This window comes from Eumetopias jubatus, unplaced genomic scaffold, assembly GCF_037043125.1.
Source record: "Eumetopias jubatus isolate StellerSeaLion01/CBP00866 unplaced genomic scaffold, mEumJub1_p1.0 scaffold_7, whole genome shotgun sequence".
Lineage (NCBI taxonomy): Eukaryota > Metazoa > Chordata > Mammalia > Carnivora > Otariidae > Eumetopias > Eumetopias jubatus.
Window position 1 is genome coordinate 17,117,410 of NW_028274813.1, and position 5,596 is coordinate 17,123,005.

Sequence of the window (5,596 nt, forward strand, 5' to 3'; positions counted from 1 at the left end):
TGTCCATGAATCTTTGTGTGGTCTGAGGTTCAGAGTCCTTCAGTACAAACTCTCCTGTAGCCTGCTCATTCATGTTCTCCAGCAGAAGGTCCTTTGGTGTACATGAAGATAGAGCACTTGGTCCTGAAGTAGGTTCCTTCTACAGCTAGGTCAAAGCCAGACTCTGTCAAGGAACTTAGCTATAAAATATAAAGGTTACAAATTAGTATGCAAAAATGCAGAGTGGTGTTTGCTACTTATTTCTACAAATCTTCAAGTGTCCTTAGTGTCCTTCTAGTGTCTTGTTTAGAAATAAACTATCACAGAATATTGTCGAGTCAAATTATTGTGTGAACACATTTCTTCTCTTTTCTTTTTCCTCTAACTGGCTGTTTTGGCTGTTGAATATTATGAAGCTAAGGGCAGCAAAATTCAATAATTACTTTTTAAAAGTATGTTGTTTTTTATTTTTATTTGTAACTGTGGAGTTTGTTTTCTTACAATCATTTCATGACCTACCTTTGCTTTTCTTTAAATATTAACATATACAAAATTATTTTGGCATCTCCAGAAAACTTATAGAATCTGACGTACATTTATTTTTTTTTACTTTATAATCTGCTTTTTTATTTAACAGTATATCAAATCATTTACATTTTTCCATGATATCACTATAGAATCTGACATGTATTTAAAGAAAAAATTAATCTAGGGCGCCTGGGTGACTCAGCCTGTTAACTGACTCTTGATTTCAGGTCATGATCTCAGGGTTGTGAGACTGAGCCTCATATCAGGCTCCATGCTCAGCAGGGAGTCTGCCTGGGATTCTCTCTCTTCCTTCCTCTCTGCCCCTCCCCCTTCAAATAAATACATAAGTCTTTTAAAAATTAAAAATAAAATAAAATAAAATAACTTAAAATGTCTGGTATGGAACAAAATAACTAACACAATTAGTTTTTCAATAATAAAACAACATTCTGTGAAAATATTCTAGATAAACATTGACAAGTCACTGATATTTGTGGCTCTCTCAATGTAAGTTTTTAAGTAACTAGTTTTTTCTCCCACATTTATGACAATGACTTCAAAATTGATCATTCAATCAAAAACTGAAATATTTAAAAAATAAAGTTGTAATTTCCAAACTAAAACTTTCTCTTCCCGATTTCACTTTCTACATTACTCACACTAGAAACCTGAAGGATAGACAGTTTGATTTCTTTCTGTTCTCTCTACCCCTCTCCATGAAACCATTCACTAAACTATGATATTAACTGCTGCATATTTTTTTTCAGATTGATTCTTTCATCTCTAAACACCGATCTAAGTGATCATTATTATGTGACTTCTAGTGTCCTTCAACAACCACCTGAGAGCCCATGCCTAAGTTTCTCTAACCTACAATTTATTGACTCTGCTGTCACTAAAGGCATTTTGTGAAAGCAGGTCTTATGACAGATTCTTGCTAAAAAGTCTGGGCGGTGCCCAGTTGCCACAGAATTAAGCAAATTTGTTTCATAACTTGCATTAATTCAATTTTATTTTTGGTAGTTGGTTCTGGAGACAAGTTCAAAAAATGGGAAGGTGGAGTGGAAGGTTATCCGTGAAAATGTGAAAATACACATCCAAGTGAAGTCTTATACTAGAGGCATTGTATAATGTTTTCTTTTTTTTTTTTGGTCACCTCAAAACAGTCACAATAGGAGTAGAAAACAATAAGATGGTGAGAGAATAAAAGAAGTGATGTGTAAAGAGGAAACAATAAAGTATTGACAAGGCAATAATGGTGAAGGAGAGAAAAATGAGGTGACCCAAAGCCCAGCTCCCATCATCAAGGCTGAGAAGAGGACAGCCAGAGTGAAAGCCTCCAGAGAGCAGAATCATTGAGTAGAGAGAACAAATTAGATGATTCTAAAAATATATGAGTCATCCTAAGACCAAGTCAGAATGAGACAGGTATTGAGAGAGATCAAGCAGAAGAATGGGAGGCTGGTGGGGATTTGGGCGCCGATATTTTTAACCATTAAGGGTATCTCTTTGATTATCATCTTCCAAGCAGCAATGCCAAAGATATTGAGAGGATGTGGGTGGAAAATAGATATAAATATTCATTACCATACATCTGTATCCAAATAATGATAAAATGCAAGTCATAGAAAATTATATTTCATATTAATAGGAGTAATAAACTTACTATGATCATGACTAAAACAGATTTCAAATAAATATACATTGTCTACCAACAAATGTAGTTGGTAATGCTGGCAATCATAATGACACCACATAGAGAGCAAAAAATGAACTATGCACATATGGTCAACTGATCTTTGACAAGGGTGGTAAGAACACACAATGGGAAATGGATACTCTCATCGACAAACGGTATTGGTAAGTTATTGGACACACACACACACAAAACTGGACCCCTTTCCTACATAAAACTCAACTCTAAATAGATTAAAGACTTAAATATAAGATCTACCACTGTAAAACTCCTATAAGAAAACAGGAAACATTTTTCTTGACATTGGTGTTGGTAATGATTTCTTGAATACGACACCAAAAGCATAGGCAATGAAAACAACATTGACAAGTGGGACTACGTCAAACTAAAACTTTTTTCACAGCAAAGGAAACAATTGACAAGATGAAAAGGAAACCTACAAAATGGGAGAAATTATTTCTAAACCATATACCCGATAAGTTTATTTCCAAAATACATAAAAATCTCCTATAACTCAATAGCAAGATAGTATAAATAATAATAATAATACAACTTAAAAATGGACAAAGGAACAATAGACATTTCTCCAGAAAATCATACAAGTGGCCCACAGGTATAAGAAATGATGTTCAACATCATTTATTATTAGGGAAATGCAAACCAAAACTACAGTGAGACAGCACTTCACATCACACAACTTAGGATGGCTATTATATAAATAATAATAATAATAACAAATGTTGGTCAGGTTATGGAAAAACTGGAACGCTTGTACTCCCTATTCTCACTATCGGTGAGAGTGTAAAATGGTTTAGCTGCAGTGGAAAGAAATAGGAGCGTTCTCAAAAAATTATAAATAGAAATAATATGATCTTGTGATACCACTTCTGGGTACAATCCAAAAGAACTGGAATCAGGATATTGAAGAGATATAAGCACTCACATGTTCACTGCAACATTACTTATAGTAGCCAAGTTATGGGAACAAGCTAAAAGTCCACTGATGGGTGAATGGATAAAAAAATGTGGTATATAATACAAAAGAATATCTTCTGTCTAAAAAAAAAAAAAGGAAAATCCTTTAATTTGTGAGCATGTGGATGAACATGGAGGGCATTTTTTAAGTAAAATAAGCCAGTCGCAAAGGACAAATACTGTAAGTTTCCATCTACATGAAATCTCCAAAGTTGTGAAACTCACAGAAGCAGAGAATATGTTATTGCAAGGGACTGGGGACAGTAAAGAAAAATTGTAGCTTATTGGGTTTAAAGTTTTAGTTATGCTAGATGAGTAAGGTCTAGATGTATGCTGTACATCAGAGTGCATATAGTTGACAACACAGTGTCATACACTTCAAAATTTATTAAGAGGGAAAATCTCATGTTATGTGTACTTACCACAAAAAAATAAATAAAATAAAATAAAGGGAAACAAGGAAACTCTGGGAGATGTTGGATGCATCTATTACCTTAATTGTGGTGATGGTTTCATAGATGTTTGCATATGTCCAAACTCATCAAACTGAACACACTAAATATGTGCAGTTATACTCAATTGTACACCAATATATCAATTTGTATATCAATTATACCTCAAGAAACCTATTTAAAAGAGTGAAATATTCTGTTAAAAAGAAAAATGTTTCACTGAGATGCATTTTCTTTTTTTTAAGGATCTACTGTATGTACCGCTATAAATCCACAGCTTCCAAACCCTCAATGTTAAGATAAAGGCACTGAGGTCATCAACAGCTTCACTGATCTAATTTTAACAAGTCTTAAAGTCACTTTAACTTGTCAAAATGTTTTAATGACAAAAACTACAGTTTCCCAATAAATAAAGTGTTACATTGTTTTTGTTTTTTAATAGTCTACATATAAAAGGACCCCACTCTGGTGTAAATTATAAGCTAAAAGGAAAATAAGAAGATACATGTGTAATGTGAAGAAAGAAAGAAAGAAAGAAAGAAAGAAAGAAAGAAAGAAAGAGAAAGAAAGAAAAGAAAGAAAAGAAAAAAAGGAAGGGAAAGAGAGAGGGAGGGAGGGAGGGAGGAAGAGAGAGAAAGGAAAGGAACGAAAGGGGGAGGAAGGAGGGAAGAAAAGAAGGAAGGAAAGAAAGAAACAGAATAAATTGAGTTGTGATGCAAATTTTCATCAGATAAGTGTTCAAAATTTGAGAAAAGAGAAAAAATCACCTTGTCCCAGAGCAGTTAAAAGTTGTTAAAAAAAGACTGGCCCAGGGCGGCCACCCGGGCCCCGAGTCTGGGGGGGGGGACCCGTCAGCGCCGCCAGCGACGTCACAGGCCCGCCCGGCCCGCCGGCGCCTGATTGGCTGCCACTGCTGCTTCCGCGTCGCGCTTCCTCGTCTGCCCCTGGTGCTCAGGGGAGTCGCTGTCTTTTTCCCTTGGCAGAGAAGAGGCGATGGCGGCGCTGGCGTCTCTCGGCGCCCTGGCGCTACTCCTGCTGCCCAGCCTCTCCTGCTGCTCAGCAGAAGCCTGCGTGGAGCCCCAAATCACCCTTTCCTGCTACACCACCTCGGATGCCGTCATTTCCACTGAGACTGTTTCATCGTGGAGATCTCCCTGACGTGCAAGAACAGGGTCCAGAACATGGCTCTTTAGGCTGATGTCAGTGGAAAACAATTTCCTGTCACCCGGGGCCAGGATGTGGGGCGTTATCAGGTATCCTGGAGCCTAGACCACAAGAGCGCCCACGCAGGTACCTACGAAGTCAGGTTCTTCGATGAGGAGTCCTACAGCCTCCTGAGGAAGGCTCAGAGAAATAATGACATTTCCGTTATCCCGCCCCTATTCACAGTCAGTGTGGACCCTCGGGGCACATGGACCGGGCCCTGGGTCTCTACCGAGGTGTTGGCTGCAGCCATCGGCCTAGTGATCTACTACCTGGCCTTCAGCGCCAAGAGTCACATCCAGGCCTGAAGGTGGCACCCCTGGACTATTGCCACTTTCAATAAACCGTTGCTGGCTCTAACCAGTATTCAGGACAGGGGGTCCTGAAAAAAAAAAAAAAAAAAAAAGACTGGCCTAAGATTGAACTTTTGAAGATAGAGATCACAGCTATAATCCGTAACCCCAAAATCTCAACTTTTAAGAAACTTTTCTCTAATAACATTTTTATATTGCAATTAGAGGTGTAAATTGAAAAATTAGAAACAACATTCCAAACATCACTGACTTCTTCTTACCAATAACGGAGGCCAGAAGATAATAAAAAGAGATATTTAAAGTTCTAACAAACTACTTGTAAAGCAAATAAAGAGATGAAAAAATATCTATAAGAAGTAATGGCTGACTTTGCATCTACAATAAGAGATTTAATAATAAAATACAGTCATATCAGTCTAGAATTTAGTATCCAGCTAGAACGGAAGTAA

General features: G+C 37.1%; 1 pseudogene; it reads left to right on the plus strand.

Annotated features, from left to right (window-relative positions):
* The first annotated feature begins 4,611 nt into the window (after positions 1 to 4,611).
* On the plus strand, positions 4,612 to 5,203 carry LOC114205084 (translocon-associated protein subunit delta pseudogene; annotated as a pseudogene).
* Positions 5,204 to 5,596: the final 393 nt, after the last annotated feature.